Raw genomic sequence first — 12,879 nt, forward strand, 5'->3', positions numbered from 1 at the left:
CAGACCACTGGAATCCCTAGACCTTTTTCAGAACATCTATCTAACGATGCCTCATACATCTTGTATTTGTGAGGTTGATTTCTTGTACCAGAGCTTAAGATGTTATATTTATCTCTATTAATTCCCCTTTATTTGACTCAATCCAGCGCTTTAGTCTATCAAGATCTTTTCTGATCCCTATTTTATCATCCAGCATGTTCACTGCTGCTCTCAGCTTCATTCATCTGATGATGACACAAACTGGATAAGCATGCCCTCAATGCCTTTATTATCCAAGTCATTGATAAGGTGACAGAGGTGGGACCACCCATGCAGAGATGAAGCTGAGAAGTAAGTGGCAACTCATTATTGTAAGATCCTGAAAGAGAGTAGCCAATTTTATGGATATGAGGGAAACTCTCAGAATGGTTTTGATTTCTCTTATTAATTGTGATTTGAAGTGATTTTTCATATGGTTGTTAAGTATTTTAAATCTTTTTTAGAACCATCTGCTCACTGCCCTTAACCACACATACACACACAGACACACACACACATTTTTTGTAGGAAAAGATGGTTTTGTACATGGGGTATAACATTATAAACTCAAAACAACTCACAGACAAAAACGGTTAACTCACATGTCTATCACCTATCTCTGTAAAAAGTTTATATGGAACATCCATCCAGTTAAGACCAACATGCTCTCTCCCTTAAAGTGTCATCCAGGTTTTTCTAAGACAGCCTCTCAACTGTGTGTTTTTCTTGGGATATCCTCAGAAGGTTCTGTCAATGATCAGCCGACAGGATCAAATGCCCAGAGTCCATTCAAATAGCAGGGAAAAAATGAATGGAGAGTAGCCATTCACCCTTCTTTCCTTGTGCCTTATTGTCTCCTCCTCCTTGGTCTCCTCAAGAAGCACTCAGACCTACAAAGTTCCCTCAGTCTCTGCTACCAAAACCCCCTCGGCCTCCTCTAGCTCCCCTTTGGCCACAACAGCCTCCTCAAACACCTCAGCCTCCAAAGCCACTGGGTTTGGCCTAGTCCAGAATTCCTTGGTTTCTACCAATCTCCCTGTCTTCCATGACCTCTTTCAGAGCTTCAGCATCTTCTGAATTGAAGTCCACAAAACCAATGAAATGGATCTTTCAATGTTTGTTCTACCATGGCTTCAACAGACTTTTTGTGAACAGTTTTGTAGAACTGGCTCCTTGGTGTTGCATTGTCCCTTCCATCCCTACAACTCTGGTCAGATGGCAATGTCTTCAATTTCTATGTTGTTACAAAAATTCAGAGCTTCTTTTGCACCTTCTATGGGGGCAAATTCAATGAATGCATCCTTTTTAAGAAGGTCTTGGTTATTCTGGAGCAAGCTGATGGTTGTCTCCTTCTCAAACACTACCTGAAGACTTTATCAGTGGCACTATATACAAGGTTATTTAATACTAGTGTCTTTGAGTATACTATCTTGCTGTTGCCCCCCCCCCCCCGAGGAATTATTCTTCCTACCTCTTGAATTCTCTTATCCTTGACTTTTCTCCCCTTGTAGTCCAGAATGAGCACCCAAGAATCAATCTTGATCCTGTTTTTCTTCCAAGGCCTTATCAACATCTGCTTCTGTCTCAAATTCAACATAGGCAATTCCTTTGGGTGTCCCTTTGGTTAGAGAGCAGTATGGCCTAAACAGCGTCTTCACACACTTCCTTGAGCTCCTCCTGGGTTACTTTATATGGCAGATTTTTGGTGAAGAGTATCCTTGTGTCTCAGTCTTTCTTGTTTTCTTTTGCTTCTTCCAATTTCATTTCAGAACCAAGCGCTTTGGAGCTGCTGAGCTTCAGAGCCTTTTGCATGTCTTCAGCAGATTAGAATTCCATGTAGTCAAACTTCCTAGAGGTACCAATGCAGATGTCCACGTGACATGGTCCTTTTCTTGCAAAGAAGTGTGTGGTCCCAGTTTTTTAGCTCAGAAGCAGTTTTGTTGAAGTTCAGGTTACTAGAAAAGAGATTGAAATTTGTAGACACTTCAGCTTTCAATTTCTGTTTCTTGGTTTCCTGGACTTTCTGTGTACCTATTTCCTTTTTCCTCTTTCCTGGTGTTTCTTTGAAGGGCACTTCCTCCTCCTCTTCATTTTTTTCCTCCTTCTTCTCCTCCTCCTCCTCATAATTCTTAGCTTTCCCAGGTTTCCCAAGGTCAGCTTTCACAGAAGTAATTTTCTGTTTGGCAGATATGGTATCCACAGCTGCCTCTTTGGAGTCATCCTCATCTTCAGCACTACCATCTTCCTTCTCATCCTCTTCCTCCTCATGCTCAGAGTCTTGTTTGGTTGAAGTCGCTCCCATTTTTGTGATTTTGGTGGCTAAAATTCTTCATCTTTCTCATTTTCACTGTCTTCTTCAGATTTCCTGTACTCTTTCTTGGCATTCTTCCCATTTTTTTGCTCCTTTGGTTGGGAGCAGGGTGAAGGAAGCTTATGCTTTAGCTGAAGTGGCTCCCTCCTTTCCTGGTGTAAAGACAACTTTGGCTGCAGTAGTCACTTTCTCGTCCAGGGTCACTGTGGCTTTCTTACCAGAAGTCATGGCTGCTTTCTTGGCAGGTGTGGTGGCAACAATGACTTTTTTTAGTTGGTAGTAACTTTTTTGCTGGTATAGCCACAGTCTTCTTGCCCTTCTTCTGAGGGACCACAACTTATTCTCAACTGTTTTTTCTACATCTTCTGAATTGTCCTCATTCTCACTATATTCTTTCTTCTGTGGGGTAGGACCCATTTTCTTTGCCTCACCTTGACTTTTAGCAGTTTTCCCAGACTTTATCATGGTGCCAGTGCATACCTAGAGGGTCAAGGATGCAGATTCATGGGCAGAGGCCATGGCAACTTCAGTGGTAAAGGAGATTGGAAGAGGAGTCCATTCCAAACAGCCATTCATTGACAGAAACTGAGATGAAAGACTCGACCACATATTTTTTTATTAATCACCTCTTTATCCTGAATATTGAAACCTCATCAAAGATATTTGATGTAATTGACAATTTCTCTTCTTAGCTGAATAATAATAATACCAATAGCAGTAATATAGCACTTAAAGGTTTACAAAGCATTTTACAGTTTTCTTATTTGATCCTCACAAAAATTCAAGGAAGTAGATGCTATTATTATCTCCATTTTTCTCTAATTAAAAAAAATTGTGACCTTTTATGTTAGTCAAGTGTGTGTATGTGCACACACACACACATATATGACATAGTGGTACATAATTTTGGTCTAAATTTTAGTGGTATAAAATGCTGTTCTAAAGCTATTTTTTGGCCAAATTATTTTCTCCAGCAACCATCATCAAAAATGGAATCTTTCCCCTGAGTAATTTATGTTTTGGGTTTATCAAACACTGAGTTAATAAGTTAAATTAATCCTCTGGCTTTTCTAATCTGTTCCACTGATCTACTTTTCTTATTTTTTAATAAATACCAAATAATTTCAATGATTACTATTTTACAATGTAAGGTAAAGTGTGGAAGTATTATTCCCCCTTCATTTTTACTTTTTAAAATTATTTCTCTTTATATTCTTAGATCTTCTCTTCCTCTGAGTGAATTTTATTCTTCTTGTGTCTAGTTTTATAAAGTATCTCCTTGATAGTTTGGTAGAGTACTAAATTTGTAAATTAAGTTAGATAGTATTTTTATATTTACATCTATCAGTGTGACAAAACCACAACCAAGGAATATCCTTTCAATTATTTAAGTTTTTTTTTCTTTCTAGAAAAACCATTTAAGGATGCTTCTAGAGATGGCAGTGTGAGTGAAAATATAGCAACCCAACTCCTTCACAATTGCTTAAGCAAGGATAAAAATTAAAAGCACCAAATTGAGAAATGATCAAGAGAACCAATGGGAGAAAATGTAATAACCAAATTTTCCCTACCTAAGGCAACATAAGACATGGTCAGAAGCCTACAGGCATTAAAGAAGGGGTCCACCCAGAAAATCACAGAATATAAAGGAAATATTAATTGATTTATAGGAATAAATAGTAAAAATAGTTTGAGAATCTCAAAGTACTCCTCTCAGATAGAGACAAATCCAACCCCCCCAAAAAAAGAATAAAGACTTGAATAATTTTTTAAAATTCTATGATAGTTCTCTTGAGAATAAAAAATGGTAATAGAAAGGCATATACATATTTCTTAGTTGTTCATAGCCCCCTTGTAAAAACTGACCATATATTGGTGCATAAAAACATTACAGACCCATACATAAAAGCAGAAATATTAAATATACTCTTTACCAATCACAACGCTATAAAATAATATTCAACTAAAGGTCTTTGAATAAAGAATTAAAAATCAATGACTAACTTAATCTTAAAAAATTAATTGGTCAAAAAACAAACCATAGAAACAATACAAAACTTTGTCAAACAAAATGATGTGATAAGAGAACATACGAAAACTTTTGAAATATAGCCAAAGAAGTTCTGAAAGAAAAATATCTATTTCTATACACTTTCACCAACAAAAAGTAGGAAAACATAGCATAATTAATTTGGGTGAGTAATTTTAAAAAACAGAAAAATAGAGGAATTAAACAACCCCAATTAAATCAAAATAGAAATCTTCAAAATCAAAAAAGGGATTAACAGAAATGAAAGAAAAACTGAATTGATGAATAAAACTTGAAGCTACTTTGAGGATATTGATAAAATAAATAAAACATTAGATAGTTTTATTAGGAAAATAGGGGATTAAAACTACTAGCAGAAAAAAATTTAAAGGAGAAATTACAACATATTGACAGAAATAAGTAAAGTTATTGGAAACTATTTTGCCCAATTATTAGCCAACAAAATGGACAATTTAAATTAAATTAATATTTACAAAAATATAACATACCTATATTATCAGAACAATAAATAGAAACTTTAAATAAACCAAATTCACAGAGAGAAATCAAGCAAATTGTAATGAATTCCCAAAGGAAAAAATCTCAAGATCAAAGAGGTTTACAAGTGAATTCTTTTTAATATTCAAAGTACAATTAATTCCAAGTTTGCAAAAATAAGAAAAGTAGGGATCCTGTCACATTCCTTGTATGGTAAAAGTATGGTCAGATAACTAAACAACATAGATAAATGAAAGAAAATACAGAATAATATCCCTAATGAAAATTGTCACTAAAATTTTAAGTAAAATACTTTAGATATTTTGAGTAATTTAAATATATGTGAAGTATTTAAGTTAAAAAGAGGCCTCCACAACACACCAAAAGAGTATGCATTATTACAGGGTCAGATTTATACTAAGAATTCAAAATTGTTCAAATATCAGGAGAACTATAAGCATAACAGACAATATTAATTATCAAAACAATTTAAAAATCACATCAATAGATGCAGAAAAAGTTATTAACATATGATACTCCTTTTGTGATTCTTTTAAGTGCTAAAAAGCAAAGGAAAAATGGATCTCTCCTCAATATAGTAAGCAGAATCTGTCTAAAACCAAGAGACATCATATAAAGGAAATGAACTAGAGGCCTTTCCAATATGATGAGGGGTAAAGTAAGGATGTCCACTATTGCCTTATTTAACATTATGCTAGAAATGCTAGTTATAATAATGACAAGAAGAAAAAATTTAGAGAATAAGCATAATAGATACATGATATATACATACACACATATGTATGTCACATCACACAAATTAGAGAAACTAGGGAGAAAATTATTTTGCAACTGTGACAAGGGAAAGAGTTCATGACCAGGCAAGCAAGGGATATAGAGGATCACTGAAGACTGAATAGACAATTTTGATTACCCCAAATCAAAAAGGTTTAGAACAAACAAACCAATTCTATTGAAAACTGAAGGGAGATATATAATGGGGGGGGCAAGGGATCAATCTAGTGAGTTTTTCTAATAAAACTTTCATTTCTATGATATATAAGGAACCAATTCAAATTTATAAGAATGACAGTCATTCCCACTGGTCAAAAAAATATGAAAGGACAGTTTAAAAAAACAGAAAAGAGCTAAGCTATCATCAGTCATATAAAAATATTCCAACTCATTAATAATTAGAAGAATGCACATTAAAAATCTCTGAGATTCTACCTCACATCTAACAAATTGAAAAAGATGACAAAAGGGAAAATGAGTAGTTTTGGAGGGACTGAGGGAAGACAGCTACATTAATGCACTGTGAATAGAGCTGTGTATTGTTGCAGTCATTCTGGAAAGTAATTTATAGCTATGCCCCAAACCCCTTTTTTCCTAGTGATACCAGTACTATGTCAGTGCCCCCAGAGAGATCAAAGCAAAAGGGGAAAGATTCCAATATACAAAAATATTTATAGCTTCTCCTTTTGTAGTACTAAAGAAATAGAAACAAAAGTCGGGATTAATTAGAAAATGGATAAGCAAATTGTGCTGTGTGAATGTAATGGAATATTATTAGACCATAAGACATGGTTAAAGGAAGTTAAAGTATATAGCAAAGCTAAGCTCTGGTGCTTCTTATCCCAACTCCCACTCTCACAGATTAGTCTCAGATCCCCCAAAAAAAAGGTTACATCTGTCCCTCATGGTTCCAGCAGTATAACTGAGGAGTCAAAGGGTAATTCCCAAATGCCATTGGCTAGAGACCCCAGATTTCCAATCAAGATGATCAGGTGACAATTAATTTAGTCAGCCTGCCTTAAGTAGTTCTGAAAAACTTAGATTTACTAAGATGGTATGATAAGAAAATTTGGTATAAAGCATGCCCTCATCCAAATCTATGACACTTTTCCACAAGTATATACAAAGTCCAAAAGAAAGTGTACTAAATCTTAGAGAGTGTACATGTGGTAAAAGGGTAGGTAATTCATCTCTACTGGTTGTTGAAAGTATTTCTTTTCCATTTGTGGGGTGCTTGCTGGTCTCCCAGCAGAGCCATGAGTTCCATCTATGTTTGGCTTCTGGTACAGACACTAGTCAGGGAATCCAGGAATGCAGCTTGGACACATATGGGAAGATGTGAGCCTCAGCTGTCCTGGGTGATGATACTATGACAATGATGGGAAGATGAGAGGTCAACATCCTTCAGAACCTTTAAAGCTTGCATGGTTCTCCTTCAGTCAAAAGAGGAGGGCAAGCAGAGAAGAAGACTTGTCTCCTATGACTCCCTCCTATGGGTATTATAGAAAGTTACATATTCCAATTACTATAAATCAGTCCTTTCTCAAATCACTTGATAATTTATAGATATCCTTGGGGCATGGCCAAGTAAACAGTAATGTATTATAAAGGAGGGGAAAAAAACTTTGAAAGACTAAAAAACTCTGATCAATGCTCTACAACTATGTAGAGGAGTATCGGTCAGGAGAAGCTAAGTTCATTTCCTATCTCAAACACTAACTTGATATGACCCTGTCACTCAACCTCCCAGTGATTCAGTTTCTTCATCTGTATAATCAGTCATTCAAACCCAGGCTCAGACACTCACTAGCTGTGTGACCCTGGACAAGTCATTTAACTCTGCTCCATTTCTTCGTCTGTCAAATGATCTGGAGAAAGAAATGGCACACCATTCCATTATCTTTACCAAGAAAACACCAAATGGAGTCATAAGAGTCGGATAAAAATGAACAACAATAATGAACATACTTTCTGTGATTTCTGTTTTAATTATCATTTAGATAGGTGGGTTTCTTTGCTATTAACTATGTGTGTTCATTATGGAACTGATGTTTGATGAGAAGGCAGTCAAGCCTTGGCTGTTAAGTGTGGGATACTCTTTAAACTCCTATAATGTCACAGTGATCAGAAGTTAGGTCCAACCCGATCATATCTCCTAGACTAAGATATCTAAGAGAGCAGATAAATATAATCCTAACCTAGCACTCCCTCTTTCTGAAGAGAGCAGAGTGGTCCCTCCTGGAAGGAGTGAAAGTCTCCCTTAGAGGACAGGCTATCTATTCCGCCTCCCTTCAAGCTACACAATGGCAGCCTTGGCTACATGTGGGACCGCATCACATACTTAATATAGATAACAGCACTTACTTCCCAAGATTGTTGTGGTGACAAAATGAGAAAATTATTATAAAATGCTTTGCAAACCTTAAAGCACTATCAAAACGCTAGCTATTATTGTTAAACCATTTTACAAATAAGAAAACTGAGTGAAAAGAGATGAGGAAGGGGGAAGAAGAGGGACCTCAAGGCAAATGTCCTCAATTTTTCCAATTAAAAATATGAGACAAAGTTTTCATCTGAGAGACTAGGAGAGGGGGGAACCATGGGGAATTTGAAGAGGGATAAAAAGGTTTGAAACAAGTGCTGTGGGGAGTGGCAGAGTGAGTTAATTAGGGAGGTATAGTAGGATTGCCTCAATAAGAATGAGTAGATTAAAGAAATGGGAGACAAAAAGATGTAAGATAAAGTGAAACTTATTGCCTGTGGAATAGGCATTCCAGAGAGCACAGTAGAAGGACACGGGGGAGTTAGGTTGAAACTTGGAGGTGAAAGAGTTTAAGGGAATGAGAATGAGGAATTGGATGATGGAGAGATAAGGAGTGGGGTTTAAGTGATAATTTATTTATTCAGAGTCACTGGAAAGTGAAAGGTATGACCAGCTATGAGAATGTTCATCACTGAGTGGAGGGCACCACTCCTCTACCAGTCAGAGGTTGAAGATTGGGCTGAAAGTAAATGCAACATGAGATGGGAGGCATACAGTCTGATTTTATGATGGAAGACCTCCCTTTACAACTCATCCTCCTTCCAAGGTGTGGAGATCAGATAGGCAAAGGGCACAGTTGGAGATGAAAGTCAAACTGGCAATACAGGAAAAGGAAGTCGTGTTCTTCACTGAATTTTCTCTTCCTCTTCTCTCAAAAGAAAGATACAACAAAAAATTGAAGACATGAAAATCTAAGGAAAGTTACTCCTTCTTTGCACTGGGACATGCAGAGAGGGAAGGTCCAAGGCACTAGCAATACACTATCTGAGATCTTCTCATCTGTGAAGGCTGGTTATGAGGTGGCAACAGGATGAAACACACTCCCAATGGCGGGGCAGGAAAGGGGAGGGGGAGTCCTTTGGGACAGATTGAAGATGCCCAGGTGGGTAACTCCTTGGTAACATAGTTCTGAAGTTTGTAAGTCAGGAGCAGAGCTGAGAAGGAAATGGTGTGTTGACCTGGAGCATTCTACAAAATAGAGACCCCAGAAGAAAAGGACTGGCCTTATAGAGGGATATTCAAAGGTGTGAAGACCACAGAATGTTGGATATTAATTACAGAACAAGGAGATCCTAGGCACTGAAAGAAGTTCCAGGATAGTCTAGCATCTGAGTCATGGTTTAGAAGTCCAGAAAGTCAGGAGCAAAGCTTCTTTAATAACTAATACTTTAATTACTAAAATTATAACAGTCTCTTTCACTAGTAATCAATTATCTATAATATTTATTGAATAAATTGGAGAAATATCTTTCCCTAGATGTGTTTATTCATATGTCCCTCTATAGCAAACCCTTTAATCTCCTAGACTTAAATACCTATCAAAGTTACTCAGTTATACCATTTATTAATGATGAAAAATAAGAAAAACAAAGATGAATATTATTTCCAATGTATCAATTTGAGAAAGATCACACTCAAGGTTACCCTTAACCACCACTAAAATTTCTAATGTCTTAGTTCTGGAAATTACCAAAATTCAGTTCCTTCAGAACACCAATTCTCTTCTCAAAAATGCTTCCTGTTTCCTGGAGGAATAAAGGTTAAGCTCAGTTCTTTCAGGAAATCAGTTCTTGTAGTCTTTTTCTCTCCTCAGTCATCAGTTAATGGTATCCTGAAAAACAAGAGCAAACCTCTCTGTCTCCTCCTAGAATGAGTTCAGTTGTAACTATCCCAAGAGTCAATAGTCTCTTAAAGATATAATAATGGTGTCCATATGTGAGAAATGCTAGCAGTTTGGTTTCTACAGATTCTATAGGAACAATGGATTTTCCAAAAACAGATGTCGCACAGGATGTGCAGGAAGGTGTAAATCAGGATGAGGGGAGAAAGGGTAGAGCCACCCTATACAATCAGATAGCTGGAAGAAATTTGTAAGTTTCTTCCTGGTAGAGGCCTGGGCTAAGTTGACTCAAACTGTGTACCTAGTCAAAGGATGGTCACCAACTTTTCATTAACACGCATGCTTAACTAGCCTCATATATATGAGCTGACACAACCCAAATAGTATTTAGGGCATCATTATCAAATCATGGGACTCATGTCAGCTCATGTTGCAAGGAGGGAACACATGGAGTAGCAGGTATTAGTGGGCAGGTCAGAAAGATTGTAATTGAGGAGAGCTGGAACCAATCCCAGTTCTGAAGGGAGGAACAAGGCAGGAAGTTCAAATAGAAGCAGCATAGAAATGATTGGATACAAAGGTGCCCTAAAGGTTGAGTTGCCCTTTCCCTGGTTTATCCTCTAAAGGCACCCTAAAGTACAGGAGTGCCCTAAGGATTGAGTTGCTTATTCCTTGGCACTTTAGAGTCTCCCCTTATCTTGAAATACCACAAAACTTCCCCTTATTCTGGACCATACAATTCCTTGTCTCCCTCTATCCTGGGCCATAAAAATTCCCTTGTTTCCCTTATCTTGTGTCTCATCCTGTGTCCTTACCTTGCAAGATTTATCTAGTCCCTAAATCTCCAACCCCCTTTAAAAACCCTAAAAATGACATCATCATCCTACAGGTTGTATAGCTTTCTGAATATAGAAGTCTGGTCCTTGTCCTATACCAATGTCTTTGTTTAACTCCTTCCTCAATCTCAGGCACGGATGCTTTTGTGTCAATAAAGCTCCCATTGGCTAAAAAGAAGGTCTGATTGAATTCTTTCAAAAACCTGAACCAGCTCTCCCAACTCCGACCTCAGGAAAAGGGCTTGTATTTGTCTGATTCTCTGTAGTCTTGAAGAGCCTACCCATTTATTCAGGAAAAAATTAATGTAAAATAAAAGTAATGAAAACCTTCCTGGTTTTCCATCGAATGCTGTTTATTCCCAGACTAAATATGTTTCTAACACATAGTCTCAAGTGACAGCAACAGGATTTGAACACAGATTCTCCGACTGGGGAAGACAAGGATTGTCACATGCATCATGCTGCCTCTGCTTCTGCATCACTATTATTTTGCCCTAGGGAGCTACAGGTAACTGAGAGCTCTATAGATTCCCAAAGGGTTCAGACTCTTCAGTAGCAAGGAAGTCCTGGTTCTTTCATTGGCTAGTGAATTCATTGAATGCTTGGTTTTTGAAACATCTCATTTTTTATCTCCCACAATCTAGGACAGTACTCTGCACCTAATAAGTGTTTATTGAATGGAATAAATTTTGAAATCTCTATGCACATATAAAGTAAATGAAGTACCTAACAGTTAAGGGATTTATCCAAGGTCACAGAACTATTCAGCAGCAGAATTAATTCTCAGCCTTTACCAGAATATTTAGCATCCATTTTTAAACAACTTACAGTTTTTTACTTTAAGACCCAGGTCTGTAAAAGGATTGAACAGGGACATTTTCCTCCCTTTAGTGTGAACTATTTTGTTATCTCTAAGCACCATTTAGTTCCCTTTCTATGGCTCCTAGAGTACTCTGACTTTCTGATCTTGAGTAGATCTTAATCCCTTTCTCTCTTCAAAAACAAATGCAAAGTACTCATTTCCTGGCTTCACTCTTTCTTTGTCTCCTGAAATAAGCCCTTGAAAATCCCTCGGGTGAGGGCACTATCTTTAATCTATATTGTATACAGTGATTTGAAAACTCCTTATTGAGACAGCTCTTGCAATTTTTGTTCTTTATTTCTTTCTGCTCTGAGTCTTTTCCCCTGTTCCTGATTATTTTCCTAACTGTCTCAGGCTTCTCTCTGCACAATTCTTTTGTATTTTTAGATGTCCCATGTGTCTCCTAAATTGCTCTTCACTTCCCTCTCTTAACCAGATTGGTTTCTATAGCTCCTTTATACATTTGCTATTACTGGTAGTGTTTTTCCTTTGTTTGGTTGTATTTTCTTTAACTTCCCTTAATGTCTGGACAGATGTTATTCTGCTTTGTCATCCTGAAATGATGAATGGAACAAGACAAGATGAGATTTCCCTAAACAAGATAACTATTTCTGTGGGATTGGTTTTGCAATCCTTGGACCATATCAGCGAAGCAACAGGAAAGTAGTTCTATATGGCATCATTTCTTTCTTTCTTCATCCTCTCTGTTCCTGTCATCAGTTGTACTGAAACGAGCTATCCCATTGTCCTTGAATCAAAATCATCTACCTATTTGGCCACGTTTCATTTTGTTTAATTTGTTTAATTAAACAGGCATCAAGGTGCCATGGGGATCTAGAGTCAGGATTATCTGAGCTCAAATCCAACTTCAGATACTTGCTGGCTGTGTGACCTTGGGCAAGTCATTTAACCTGTTTCCTCAACTGTTAAAATGGGGTTAATAATAACATCTACCTGCTAGGGATTTCGTGAAATAATATTTGTAAAGTGTTTAGCACAGTACTAAGTGATTAGTACAACTTATCACATAGCAGACTCCATATAAATGCTAGGTAGTAATAGTTTTGGAAGCCTTTGGAGAACCACTTGGTATGTACCAATTCCTTGTATGAGCTATGCATCATTTATAGGCCTGAAAAAAAAAATGTGTTTTATGTGTTTATGTAGGGAAGGCTAAAAGAAGAGGAAAGTAGATTTCAGAAATGATAGGACTCTCTCTCCCAGGGTGGGTGCAATCTAAGCAGTAAACAGACACCTAGGTGATTTCTCTCCTCGTTTGCATGAGAGGCAACCTGGTACTAATGGAAAGTGTGTTGAACACTATCAGGAAAATCCTGTTTCAAACTCTATGAGCTGTGCAAACATTA

At 37.1% G+C, this 12,879-nt stretch overlaps 1 pseudogene; it reads right to left on the reverse strand.

The window, feature by feature from the left end:
- Positions 1–993: 993 nt before the first annotated feature.
- On the reverse strand, positions 994–2,794 carry LOC138170258 (nucleolin pseudogene; annotated as a pseudogene).
- Positions 2,795–12,879: the final 10,085 nt, after the last annotated feature.

This window comes from Petaurus breviceps, unplaced genomic scaffold (assembly GCF_028583685.1).
Source record: "Petaurus breviceps papuanus isolate PSGF00001 unplaced genomic scaffold, PetGlider_PUasm1.0 38, whole genome shotgun sequence".
Taxonomy (NCBI): domain Eukaryota; kingdom Metazoa; phylum Chordata; class Mammalia; order Diprotodontia; family Petauridae; genus Petaurus; species Petaurus breviceps.